General features: G+C 48.4%; 1 non-coding gene across 1 annotated transcript; it reads left to right on the top strand.

Annotated features, from left to right (window-relative positions):
* The first annotated feature begins 5864 nt into the window (after positions 1-5864).
* Positions 5865-5937, top strand: TRNAS-CGA (transfer RNA serine (anticodon CGA)). The gene has a single exon. It is a non-coding gene; the product is annotated as a tRNA-Ser (tRNA).
* Positions 5938-14884: the final 8947 nt, after the last annotated feature.

The following is a 14884-nucleotide window of genomic DNA, read 5'->3' as shown; positions in this document are numbered from 1 at the left end:
CCCTTGGTTGTATATCGGGTGCCGTTTCGTACGCGTTGACTGCGTGAATTTGCCGCATTTTGGCATAGTGGTCCGCGTTCGTTCGTTTCGGTGTGCTGATGACGACAATGTTCTGGTATGAGTTGGGATTCCTCCTTCGGTAATCTGGGCATGCGTTCCGCTTTGATAACATTTCCCTTGACATGCTTGAGTTTCGTACCTTGCTGGCCGGTGCCAGGCACGTTCGTTCTTGCATCGATGTCCTGCGTCGAATTCGCACCACGGTCTCGGAGTTTCGAATGCCGGGCTCCAACGGTCTTCCATCCGGCTCCTCGGTAATTACGTCGGCTGAAATGTTTTCCTCCATCATTTGCACGCTCATTCTTGAGTCACGTTCGTCGGCTTGTGCCACTTCGTTCGAAACTATTCGTATCAGTGCCTCCTTAAGTTATCCGTGCGTGCAGCGTTGGGGTTCTGCCTTCCGCCAAACCCTCTCCCTTTATTGCCACTCCCTTTCTCAATAGAGCATAATTATGGCTCCGTCTCGCGGCCACGTCGCGAATTCCCAATGGAGCAGCCGCTTGCAGGCAACTTCCACGAATTTTAATGACCTTCAAGATGTTTTAAACCAACTGAAAATTAAAAATAGGGCTACGAATGTAAAAGCGTGCCTGCACATGTTTCGCGCGCGCGCGTAACACACGTATTGGTACAGGACGTAACGCTAGCGCCACCACACAGTCCCTCAGCGAAACAGACCGCCAATTTCAATACTATGGAGACAGGCGCGACGCTGCAGGCACTGTTCTCCAGGAGGCACTGTTCATATAGGTGGCACTATGTCCGTCGGAGGCGCTCAACTGTTGCGCCGGCTAGGCCTAGCGTCTGGCGTACACACCTATGCCCAGCGAGGCTATGGCGTGGTCGGAGCGAAGAAAAATCAATATCTCAGCAAAGAATGGTGACCCACCTCAAAACTGATTATCCGCTGATGCCTCTTGACTTGATAGATTAGTTGGTGAAATATCCGCGGTAAGATACGGTTGAAATTACTGCAAAAACAACTGTAGAAGACAGAGAAGATGTGAAAGCGTTCGCTCACCTCGGCGATCGCAGCGCCACCCACAGAACCACAGATGGTAGCACTCGACTATACTACCTCTATCTCCCTTTCTTTCACTGCCGCCTTCCTCCCTTCATTTATGGTGCGGTTAGGCATCCTCCTATGTGTGTGACAGATGCTGCACATTTCCGTGATTATAACGAATTTACTTTTACAATAAGCGCCCTTTATTAATGGGTAAGCAATGTGCTGCTATGTACGCTGGTTTTGCGTGGGCATGACTTGTCGGCGCTGTAAAAGAAGAACTAGTTGGTATTTCGGAAAAAGAATTGACCATAGAATAGAACCTCAAGAAAAGGTGTGCAAGAAACAAGATGGTTGACATCGGTTAATTAGGTAACTATTTAGAGCTAATTAAGTGTGTAATTGGAAGCCAAGACGGCCGCTAAGAAAATTCGAGTTTCATTTCTTAGCTTCCGGTGACCTGTCTTAGTGGATTCCACGCGTCCCAGCGAAACGCCCTTTTCGTTCCTCTGAATGCATCGCAGTTCACCTACGTTCTATGATTGGTTTACAGGAAAAGAAAGGCGCAGTAGAAGTCACAAGCAGGATCCCGCTGACACATCTCGCTGACAACACCGCAGCGCACATTTTCCCAGTGCAGATTCGGCAGTGCTCTCGGAAAATTTTCCACCCGTCTTCCCCAGAATGCGTGCCGGGGGCGGGAAAGAGGACGCCCATTTCCAATGGAAATAAAAATTGCGCAACCAACCAAACAACTCACTGGGGTGGCTATATGCGCAGCGCGTTCACCCTTATAATGGCAGCCACGTTTTACCTAGAGGGGAACTGCAAAAGACGTCCATGTCGTCTGCAATATTAGAGAACTTCGAAGCGCTCAGGTTCTTGAATTTAATTCGAGCTCTCCGCTACGGTGAATCTTTATTTCCTTCTTAATGCCATCATTACTACATTATACTTGACATTGCAGTTGTACTGTACGATATGCATTACTGCTCCTTCCTTTATCCTTCCTTTAAAATTTCATCAAGTGCATGGTGCTCCACCGCGGTGATACAGTGGTTGAGATGCCCGACAACTGTTTCGGCCCCACCGCGGTGGTGCAGTGTTCAGAGGCCCGACTACTGTGTTGACGAACCTGGGTTCGATGCCGAACGCCGGCTGCTACGTTTCGATGGAGGCGAAAGGAAGAGGCGCCCATGGGCTGTGCGATGTCAGCGCACTTTGAAGATCTCCAGGTGGTCGAAATTACTCCGTAGTCCTCCACTACGGCTCCTGTTTCTCCCTTTCCACTTTCACTAACACTGTTCTCCCTTCCCTTACAGCTCGGGGCAAGTATTCACAGAGCAAGTGTGACAGATACTGTGGCTTTCCTTTCCTGTGAACTAGTTATTATATTCTTGAGTGCAGTATCTACGTGCTCGCGATCGTACCCTGACCACGTGCAAATAGCCGCGCCCGGTAGGTGTTAGGTAATTGTATTTCTTAATAATACGCCCAAGTTAGTACACGATCTAAAAAAAATACAGTGCGCAAAACAAACGACACGGAGGGAAGAAACTGTATTTCACGATTAAGATACCACGCGATCACCATGGATACTGCGAACTGTGAAGACGTTTTGCATCTGTATCCGGCAGATGCGTTTATAGAAACTTACTACAGTCTGTATTTGGAGGTGCGATGCTTGCCATTTACCAGCGTTCATTTCTGCGTCAGTCTGGAGGTCGCTACACTAAGTGGAGAACACCCTAAATAACTGCCGAATGAGGCTTCAGTATCATATATTGGTGAAAAAAATTGTCTTTTTCATTCAACACGGCCCAGACATAGCCTCATCTTTATTTGGAAGCGCTGAAGCAGACTAGGACAAGGGAAGTGGATGGGGCAAACACTTTTTTTTTATCTTTATTTGCACAAAAACAGCAACTCTTTCTGCAGCGATGTCATTGACGTAATGCTGACGCACCTTTCAACCCAAGCGTTTGTCCCGTTCACTTCTCCCGTCCTTGTGTGCCTCAGCGCTTCCAAATGTTATGATGCTATACCAAGTATCCCAGCAAATAACCTTGTTTAACCACATAGCCTGATCTCTCTACAGGAGAAGGAGGATAAACATTTATTAACTCAGGCAAGCAGGAGCTTCCGCGCTAGACTGCCAGGAGCCCTTGAGCTCTGGCGACCTGGGTTGCAGGCTCAATGGCCCGCAGTTTTACTAGAAAGTGAGAGCTGAGCATAGCGGCCTCCCACTGCTCGAAGGTATAGAGCTGCAGAGTATTTTCTTGGTTACGCAATCAATAGTGACTGCGGCAATCTCAATGTGAACAGATCAGAAGTTTCCACACAGCCGCCTTCTAGTTTCTAGACAACCAAATCACACATTACGCTTTCTGGAGTGTCAAACGAGGTTGGTGAGTTTCGAACCTCTGATAATAAACGGAGAAACATATATATGACAATGAACAATACAGAGCTGTCTCACCTGTGACTGTTCTGCAGGCCTCTAGGGACGTAGGCATACACGTTTATGTTCTCTTGTCTCCAAAACACACAGTGCCGGCCACTTCTTCTTCTTCTGGTTCTTCCTTGGCTCAAGCACGCACGCGCACGAGGGGGATTGGCGAGGGTTCAGTGAGTTCAGCCATCAGTGAGCTCAGCCAAAAGTACTGTATTTACCTGATTGTTTTATTGAATCAATGATGAACTAAGAAAAAAGAGCCTATCATTTAAGACTGCTGATATGAATAAAAGCAAAAAATATCGAGCGATGTTTCTAAGTTTGTAAATATTTGAATACAAGTAAGGAGGGAATCTGCCCGCAACTATGATGATGTATGTATGAACATATTGAGAAGGTGGGGGGGAAAAAAACTTCGTTGAGCAACCGAGTTTGGGCCCTTCCAGATGTTGATAGTCAATGGTGGATAGCAAAGGATCGTTTTACAAGGCAGCTATATATTGATAGCGCCGAAAACGAAACATTCCGAAAATGAGATTACGGCCCAGCGAGAGCTGCGTTCGCTAAAATATCTGCCACATTATTCTGGAAAATACCGCAGCGGCCTGGGAAAAAGATGAAACCTATCTATTTTGCCCATTCAGGGATGAAATGTTCAAGTGAGCACTCAAAAGAGCATCACATGTTTACTACAACGAAATAAGACAACAGTTTGATAGAAAAATGATTGGTGACACTTCGCAGGAAAGTTTTAAATAAGCAAGCGCAACAGCCATAAACTGTGCTAAAATTATTTGTACGTAATCAGGGACGCGGACCGAAAAACTCCAGGGGAGACAAAAATTTCCAACTGCTGCCTTCTACACGGTGATACACACGCATCAGTGACAATTAAAGTGTAACCTGGAAACTTTTCAAGGTGCTCCTCTCCTCAATGAAGTCACGCATCTAAAACGTTAAGTTCACATACATGTACCATAAGGCATAATCAATAGTCTCAGAGTTGTCGTTATTTTACATTGTCATTATATCATTTATCATTATGATAAAAGAGAATTGTACAATTCTACATAAAGTAACAATAATATTAACGTTAGTTTATCGCTATTTTTGTGTCGAAATATTATGCAATGTTCATCTCGTCCTGGAAAGAGGGGGCAGGTAAAGAAAAGTTAGGAGAGGTAGTGAAAATGTCAGACGAGTATATAATGTGTTCGCTATCTGCCCGGATGTCCAGACATTTTAAGCAGAAAGCTGTATCACACCATCCGAAACGACAAAGGGTGGCGTAAATAGAATGATATTTTTTTGCATTGCGAAAGTGTTCTTAGGTGTTGAGTAAAGCGTACGATTGGGTTAATATTACACGGGGTTTTGTGAGGTTCTTGTAGCGTTCAGTTATTTTCTGCTTGTACGTCACGGCGTGTTCCACTGCCGTGGAATTTGGGGACATCTATTCAAGGCCGCGTGGACGGTAATGTTCAGAGGATATTGTTACATTTATTCAAGCTTAGTGCCACCTGATATCCAAACCGGCGTGACTACAATGTTCGGGCAAGGGAAGATACATTATAATAGAAAGCATTATAGTTTGGGTACAGTGCCTAGAACATGGACAAAATTTTCTAATAACTATAATCTGGGTTGCAGTAGCAGGCGCTGCAGTTTACGTAGGCTTTAGTGCCGCGGTACATATATATATATATATATATATATATATATATATATATATATATATATATATATATATATATATATATATATATATATATACATTTATATATATATATATATTTATATATATATATATATATATATATATATATATATATATATATATATATATATATACATTTATATATATATATATATATATATATATACCGCGGTACCGGACGCGATATTCGGAGACCATCGGCACATTTTTTTGTTTTCTTCTACTTTGTGTTTATTTCTCTTTCCCCTAAACAGAAGACATTACTAATTTATGTGATTATCGAAGTAAAAAAAAATAGAAAGTATAATCCCCAATGCTTTCCTTGGCCTCGCCGACTGTTGGCTTCTTTCCTTCATGTATTATAACGAGGACCCTCATTTCCCCTTCATATATCTGCTTGTAGCTTACGGGGGTCTCGGTTCTGGCAGTCTTGAAGCCATAGGTAGCGTAAGAGGGTTCTAGCACAGCTTTCGCCCTCGCTCTTGATCACGTTCTACGTGACGCTGGCGGTAACACAAGACGTTCCACGTAAGCCGCTATAGTTGAGGGTGGCGCTGGTGAACACTCTCAAGGTTCGTATGCAGACAACATTAATTAATACCCAAGAAAGTAGCAGGGGGACAGCGGCCGATGTAGCTCAGTTGGAAGAGCACCGGACTCGATATTCGGAGGTCGTGGGTTCAGTTCCCACCATCGGCATGTTGTTTTTATGCGAAGCATATTACTAGAGCTAAGCCTCAGCTCCTCGAGCGCGGCGGTGTCGCCACCATTGACCTTTCATGACCTACCACGTGATGCGTGACGTCACGACAGAGGAGAGACCGGGCTGCATCTCGCGCCGTCGAGCGCGGCGTCGCTACCAATGAGTACCACGTGGTGTGTGACGTCAGAGCAGAGGAGAGATGGGCAGCCGGCTCGCGCGGTCGAGCGCGGCGTCGCTACCAATGCGCTTCCCACTTCTACCGTTAGGTGCGCTGTAGTGAACACGTGATACCGCAGCGGCGATATATAAGGGGGGTGCGTCTGCGGTATTATTCCCCTGGTGGGGCTGGGGCAGGTGGGCCACCGCTGCTTGCGGCGGGAGCTGGCCTGCCGCAGAATTTTTATCTGTTGTAGGCCGTCATTGCACCCGCCACCTTTTCGGTGGTGGACGACGGCTGTTGCTGCGGCGCACGTATTTCTCTCCCTCTTCCTTTTCTTTCTTCTCTATTTTCTCCCCTTCTGTCTGCACGAGGCAGCGGAGGTGGCTCAGCTACAAAGCCAGTAGCAGGCCCGTGCATTTTCTTTTCCTTCTTCCTACAGTCACAACAACTTCTGCTAGGCACACACGGGTTTGAGATGCCTCCTGAAGACAGGGCTGCCCGTTGGAATGAGCATCTGTGTATCGGGTATGTCATTGGTAGCGGTATCGTTTGCAGGCAGTTTCATCTTTCTTCTCATAATGGCATTCTTATAGCGAGGCACGCGCTCGTATGCACTACCTATCGTTTCCCCGTCTAGGTAACAAAACAAAGTGCGTGATTCGGTTTTGAACAGTTTTCGTAAGGACCGCTTTATGGGCTTCGGTGGTGTAATAGAAGGACCACCGTGGCGGTGATATGGCTCGAAGGGTATACACGACGTGACCTCACAACCCTGCCTGCCTTGTGAAGACGAAACTACCGTTGCTGCATGTCAAGCCAGCTGGACATGGGTAGTTTACGATGAGGCTTTCCAATATGACCGTGTTGTTGCCGAAAAATTCATAATCGTTGATCCCTTCAGCACGTCGATGTTCTAAGAGCTTTTGATACGCGTACATATTCGCGTAATGGTAATCGATCAACGTTGGCCCGGGGTTCGTCATGTTCGTTGTGTGTCGGTAACACAGTTATACTACAGTATTTTCGAGATGGACGAGTCATGCTATTGCCGAGTTTAACCAAGGAAAACCGTGTATTGCCGAGTTTAACCAAGGAAAAACCGTGCATTTCCAAGCCTAGCCACCAATATGAATAGCTTCTGACTAGGCTTAACCTTAGCTAAGCCTGAGCATTTTTTCTTCTACTGTGTGTTTAATCATCTTTCCCCTAAACAGATTGCTTTACTAATTTATGTGGTTATCGAAATAAAAATTAAAAAAAGAAGACAAAGTACAATCCCCAATGCTTTCCTTTGCCTCGCCGACTGTTGGCTTCTTTCCTTCACACACACACACACACATATATATATATATATATATATATATATTGGACGTTCCACGTCTGCCGCTATGGTTGAGGGTGGCGCTGGCGAACAGTCTCAAGGTTCGTATACAGACAACTTTAATACCCAAGAAAGTAGCACGGGGGACAGCGGCCGATGTAGCTCTGTTGGAAGAGCACCGGACGCGATATTCGGAGGCCGTGGGTTCGGTTCCCACCATCGGCACGTTGTTTTTGCTTCTACTTTGTGTTTAATTATCTTTCCCCTAAACAGGTTACACTACTAATTTCTGTGATTATCCAAGTAACAATTAAAGAAAAAAAAGACAAAGTACAACCCACAATGCTTTCCTTGGCCTCGCCGACTGTTGGCTTCTTTCCTCCACACACACACACACACACACACACACACACACACACACACACACACACACACACACACACACACACACACACACACACACACACACACACACACACACACACACACACACACACACACACACACACACACACACACACACACACACACACACACACACACACACACACACACACACACACACACACACACACACACACACACACACACACACACACACACACACACACACACACACACACACACACACACACACACACACACACACACACACACACACACACACACACACACACACACACACACACACACACACACACACACACACACACACACACACACACACACACACACACACACACACACACACACACACACACACACACACACACACACACACACACACACACACACACACACACACGCACGCACACACGCACACACGCACACACACACACACACACATATATATATATATATATATATATATATATATATATATATATATATTGCTATATTGCCAGTGCACGTTAAAGAACCCCAGGTGGTCGAAAAAAGGCCTGAACAAGACGACGGAGGTCGTGCTTGCGCATGCCGTAGTGTCGGTTAGCGACCCGTCGGATCAGCCGTACCGTCGGCTGGACGGTGGTAGTAAGGCGGGAAAGGACAGTAGTGTGTTTGCCATTGGATTGGAGAAAGAGACCGAGAATACTGATGCAAGATACAGAAGGGATGGGATGTCCGTCGATAGTAACGTTAAGGTTAGGAGATGAGGTTGGAACTATGCCTCGAGCCAGGAGGAGCAGGAGCTCCGACTTGGACGGGGAACAAGCTAGTCCGACCGTGCGAGTGTAATCGGCGACCGTTTTAGCGCCCGCCTGGAGAGCGGCTTCCATCTCACCAATATTGCCGGTAGTCACCCAGAGGGTGATATCATCAGCGTAGAAAGCATGGGAGAGGTCAGGAATGCTAGCTAGAGCACGTGCCATAGGGAAAAGGGTGATGTTGAAGAGAAGGGGAGAGAGAAGAGAAACCTGGGGAGTACCTCGATTTCCAAGAGGGAAAGCGGGAGAGGAGAGGGCGCCGAATGAGATCTCAGCCGTGCGATGGGCAAGAAAAGCCTTGATGTAACTATGGATTCGGGAACCCACGTTAAGGGTAGAAAGGGCGTCTAGGATGGCGGTAAGAAGACATTATCAAATGCTTTCGTCAAGTCCAGCGCCATGATCGCGCGAGTGCGCTTGGCGTGAACAGGGTGAAGGATCTCTTCGAAGAGCTGGAGCATGACATCCTGTGTAGAGAGGGATGGGCAAAAGTTAAGTTAAAGTTAAATTGGTTCACAGGAAGGGAAAGGCGCAGTAACTGTCACACTTGCTATGTGGACACCCGAACCGCGCCGTAAGGGAAGGGAGGAAGGTTGGAAATGAAAGTGGAAAGAGAGAAAGAGAAGCCGTAGTGGAGGGCTACGGAGTAATTTCGACCACCTGGGGATCTTTAACGTGCGCTGACATCGCACGGCACACGGACGCCACTTCGTTTCGCCTCCATCGAAACGCAGCCGCCGAGGTCGGGTTCGAACCCGGGAACTCCGGCACAGTAGTCGGGCGTCTTACCACTGCACCACCCCGGCGGGGGATGGGCAAAATTCGAACATCGAATCGGGGAAAAGATGGTTGTCGTCGAGGAAGCTCTGTAAGCGGTCTAGAGCGACGTGCTCGAAGAGCTTACCGAGACAAGAGGTGAGGGAAATAGGACGGAGATTTTGAATGTCTATGGGATTGCAGGCTTGGGGATGAAGGTCACCTTAGCGTGGGTCCACTCAGAAGGCAGAGTGCCTTCGTGCGAATGTTTGTTAACGAGGTCCGTAATGGCCTCTAGGGATGATGTGTCCAGGTTACAGAGGGCCTTGTTAGAAATTTTGTCTGCTCCTGGTGCGGAAGTGGATATCACAAACCTCCCCCAAAGTGATATCTGCGTCAAGCGTAGAAATAATGGCGCCGATGTAAGAAGGGAGGGGGGGCGGAGGGGAAGTGCAGAGATAGCGATCTCGGAGTGCAAGAAGGAAATCGGAATCGGATAGCGGTGAGGATTGTAGGAGGCGCGTCACATCCCTGCGTTGCGTGGCCTTGGTATGCGACGGGTCAAGGAGGACACGTAGGAGCGCCCACGTATCCCTCAGCCCGAGGTTACCAGCCATACGGTCGCATGTCTGGCCCCACTATTGCCTGCTGAGGTATGAGCAGTGCTCCTCAATTTCCATACCCAGGCGGGCAAGGCGGAGGCGTAGTGTGCGATTGTGTTTTTGTGAAAGCCAGCGGTGGTGCAGGGAATGATGCGCCTCCCATAGGTGAAGGAGGCGGCTGTCAGCCGTGGAGGAGTGAGGAGGGGTAGGGACGGTAGAGGTGGCGGATGAAACAACTTTGAGCAAGGTGGCAGTCCATTGAGAAAGGTCTGAGATGGAGGTGGGGGCATGTTGCCGTGAGTGGCGAAACTGATCCCAGTCGACTACCTGGCTCAGACGCTGGCGGGAGGATAGGCTAGGAAGAGAGAGAGAAATGGACAGGATATAGTGGTCGCTGCCGAGAAAGACCCAGGTGTTCGTCCACGCTGCATCCACGACGTTTTTGCAAATGGAAAGGTCCGGATTAGTGTTGCGTTGGACGCTGGAGCCGATGCGAGTTGGGTCAGAAAAATCATCCTCCACTACCGCAACTCCCGATTATCCCTCCCTCCCCCTCACAAGTCCCTATCTAAAATCGAACAGAATACGTGGCGCCATTTACAGGCCCACACTTTCCTCTCCCCTGCACGCCTTGCCCTTATTCACCCTGGTGCCATCTCGCCCCAATGCACGCTTTGCAGCTCTATCCGAGCTGACTATGCTCACATTCTTTACTCTTGTCCGGCGCACGTTCCCCCCCGTCTCCTGGCAAATAAACGGCCCGCAGCTGTGGGAGGCTGCTTTGGCCAGTTCGGAGCCACATATTCAACAGCGGCTTACAACCTGGGCAGCGGAAGTCACCGCCAGGCGTGACCTGGAGGCCACGACCAGCAGCCGGAAGCCACCCACGGAACGGCGGCAACATAATTTTACTTTTTTAATTTTTTTGGCCTTCACTGAATAAAGTTTGTACTACCATCCTACAGCCACAACGACAACAACAGAACACATCTCGTGGGATCTCCCGGACAGATGACATGGGAGATTTTCACCGCGAGCCAAGAAATGCTTTCGCCTTAATATTCGTGCCTGCAGCAGCGTTGGATCTATGAGCGATAGTCACTGTTAGTAACCCACCTAAAGCTACTACCAAAGTGCATCTTGTATTGATTACATCTTTGCGCGACACGCCAAAGTGACCAGCGTGAACTATGTCTCTTATTTTGTTATCGCATTCTGCTACTCGCTGTCCAGCGCGACAACAGAGGCGCTAACTTTTGATTAGAGCCAAGTTTCCTCAAAATCTGCACTTTGTTTATGGCAACAGAGCTTTGGTATGTGGGGTTTAAAGTCCCAAAGCAACTCAGGCTGTGAGAGATGCCGTAGTGGAGGACTCCGGAAATTTCGACCACTTGAGGTTCTTTAACGTGCATTGACATTGCACAGCACACGGGTGCCTTGCTTTTCACCTCCATCGAAAAACGGCCGCCGAGGCCGGGATTCGATCCCGCCTACTTGGGAACAGTGGTCGAGCGCCGTAACCACTGCGTCACCTCGGCGGGGAACAGAACTTTGGACGGTACGCTTGCATTCCCGCAGTGAAATAACCTATGTGTAGCACTGACGAGACCACCAATTTGCATTTATTTATTTATACAAAATCCCCTAAATGCCCTCACGCATGAGGGTGTCAACATAGTGGAGGGGGTACAGGCAAATCATGAAAAAGTGACAAAACCACGACATTGTTGCGGCAAGAAGCGAGAGCCGTTTTCGCAACAAATGCATTTTCGCTTCGAACGACTCTGGTAGTCAACAAAAAAAAGTAGAAGGCCACCAAATCATGCGGACTTACCACATTACCACATGCACACATACGGTTAACCCAACCGGCAACTGCTATATGGTAATTTTTCAAACGTGGTTTTCATAGTTGTAGCAAAGGACGCTACAATATCAGAACTAGAAATTAAAGAAACAAGTGCGACTTTACTTGCAATATTGTAAATATCAACCATCTGGCCCTAGAATTAAGCGAAATAGCAAGAACAAACATAACAAACTCGTCGGTCTCTGTAACAATGACGCTGAAAAGCCGATGTGCATCGCGCACTGTAAAATGAATAGTTGCACTACGCAGCTTACTAAGGATCTGGAGCGATCCGACGCCAGTGCAAGGGGCTATTGTAACACGCGCGAAAGTATCCAGTCCAGCAAAAGTTGCTCCGGCCAACACATGTGAGCATGCAGCGTAAAAAAAATTCCAAAATAATTGCAGATTCTGCACTGGGCCTGTATTTCGAGTTAGCGTCGTTATCGTAGTGTTGCTATGTCACGTGACCTCGAGCCATCTGATTGGCCGAAACGGCGGAACCGGAAAAAGTGGAAACATCATGTTCCGGCGTGTTCACCAATCAGATGACTCGAAGTCGGGGAAATAGCGACTTTCGATAACGACGCAAACTCGGATTGCAGGCCCTGGTCAAATTCGTAAGTTCTCCGCCGTGGTGGTGCAGTGGTAAGACGCCACGACTACTGTGCCGGAGTACCCGGGTTCGAACCCGACCTCAGCGGCTGCGTTTCGATGGAGGCGAAACGAAGTTGCGTCGATCTGCTGTGCGATGTCAGCGCGAAGATCTACTCCGTAGCCCTCCACTACGGCTGTTCTTCCTCTCTTTCCACTTTCACTCCCACCTCCATCCCTTCCCTTACGGCGGGGTTCAGGTGTCCACAGAGCAAGTGTGACAGATACTGTGCCTTTCCCTTCCTATGAACCAGTTATATATGTAAATTCGCAAGCCTGAGCGTTAGTGTATTGTCGGAAGGGTGGCAGGGGCTGGGGCTAAAGAGGTTTTAGCTGGGACGGTAGGCCAACGCCGCTTTGCATCGGGGGATAGCCATCCACCGAATTTTTTCGATTGTAGGCCGTCATTTCACCCGCCACTGCTTGTTGTTGTGTTGTTGTGATTGTTGTGGCTGTAGGAAGGAAAAGAAAATGCACGGGCCTGCTACTGGCTCTGTAACTGAGCCACCTCCGCTGCCTGAATGATTGATTTATAGGAAGATAAAACTTGTTTTCTGTGGACACATCAACCGTGCCGTAAGGGAAGAGAGGAAGGTAGGAGTGAAAGTGGAAAGAGTGAAGGAGGAGCCGTAGTGGAGGGCTACGGGGTAATTTCGACCACCTGGGGATCTTTAACGTGCGCTTACATCGCACAGCACATGCTTTGTGCGGACAGAAGAGAAACTGATTTATTTATAGGAAGGGAAAGGCGCGCTAACTGTCTCACTTGTTTTCTGTGGACACCTCAACCGTGCCGTAAGGGAGGGGAGTGGGAGTGAAAGTGGAAAGAGAGAAAGAGGAGCCGTAGTGGAGGGCTACGAAGTAAGTTCGACCAACTGGGGATCTTTAACGTGCGCTGACATCGCACAGCACACGGACGCCTCTTCGTTTCGCCTCCATCGAAACGCAGCCGCCGAGGTCGGGTTCGAACCCGGGTACTCCGGCACAGTAGTCGGGCGTCTTACCACTGCACCACCCCGGCGGGGCGTGGACAGAAGGGAAAATAAAGAAAGAAAAAGAAGAGGGAGAGAAAGACGTGCGCCGTAACAACAGCTAACGTCCATCAGCGAAGCGATGGCGGGTGTAATGACGGCCTACAACAGATAAAAATTCTGTGACTGGCTAGCCCCCGCCGCAAGCGGCGTTGGCCTACCATCCCAGCCCTGTAGGGCCAGGAACAGCCACTCTTCCCGCCACTGGTTGGTTGCACAACTTTTAATTCCATCGCAAATGGGCGTCCTCTTCCCGCCCCCGGCACGCGTGCCAGGGAAGACGGGGAGTCGTGCGCCCGCGGATTAGAGGCTGGCAGGTAGCCCTCGGATTCATGCGGCCTCTTCCGCCAGATGGACGGTGCGGTACTGGATAGCAAGGTCCGCGCTTCACAGCAGGGTATCCCAGGCTACTTTATTTTAATATTTTGCCCTATCCCTGGAGATTGTGGGCACTCCCAAATTATGTGGTTGAGGGTCTTCTCGCCCCACACTGTTTGCACAAATCATTGTCCCCAAGTCCCGCCACTGCTTCGGTGGTGGACGACGGCTGTTGTTACGGCCAGTGCTTTTAACCAGTGCTTCTGCTCTCTTCTCCCGTCTCTCCTTGTGGTATGGCAGTGGAACTGCCGAGGATTCCCGAGCAAGCGAGCGTTAGTGCAACAACATCTCGAGCAAATAGTTGAAAAACCTCTAGCCGTAGCCCTACAGGAAACTGGCAAAGGAATGATTAAATTATCAGGATACCAAGCGTTTGCTAGTGGACGGGGAGGAAAATATCGGGGCGCTACATTCGTCAAAAGGAACGTAGCGGTGATCGAACATGAAATTAGTTCTCGCGACATTGAGGCAGTTTTCGTTGAAATCATCACGGGCAGGAAGAAGGAACCCAGTATTTTCGCCCTAAACATATATAGCTCTCCTCAGCAGCGCAAAGTTAGGTTTAAGACATTATTTCGCAAAGCAATAAAGGCAGCTGGAGCCAGCCCCCTGCTAATTGTAGGAGACTTCAACGCCTGCCACTAAGAGTGAGGATATAATAGGCAAGATCAGAAGGGCAGGCACTTATGGGAAGATTTTCAAGAATTAAACCTCACCCTGCAGACAGACTCTGGCTGCCAGACCAGGAAGGGAAACGGTGTGAGCAAAGACACAACCCCAGACTCAACATTTACCAAAAACATAGAGGAGCTTAGGTGGAAGAACACAGAGCTCAACTTTGGAAGCGATCATTACGTCCTCGAAATAACGCTTAAACGGGGAGTCAAAGTAAGACGAGAAAAGATCATCAGCGCAATCAAAGGGGAGAAATTCAGACACATTACGGAATCCGGAAACATGGACGAAAATATTCAGAACATCGACGAT

This window comes from Amblyomma maculatum, chromosome 2 (assembly GCF_055883805.1).
Source record: "Amblyomma maculatum isolate TAMU_Amacu chromosome 2, ASM5588380v1, whole genome shotgun sequence".
Taxonomy (NCBI): domain Eukaryota; kingdom Metazoa; phylum Arthropoda; class Arachnida; order Ixodida; family Ixodidae; genus Amblyomma; species Amblyomma maculatum.
Note: the sequence above shows the minus strand (reverse complement) of the source record. Positions and strands in the feature narration are given on the sequence as shown.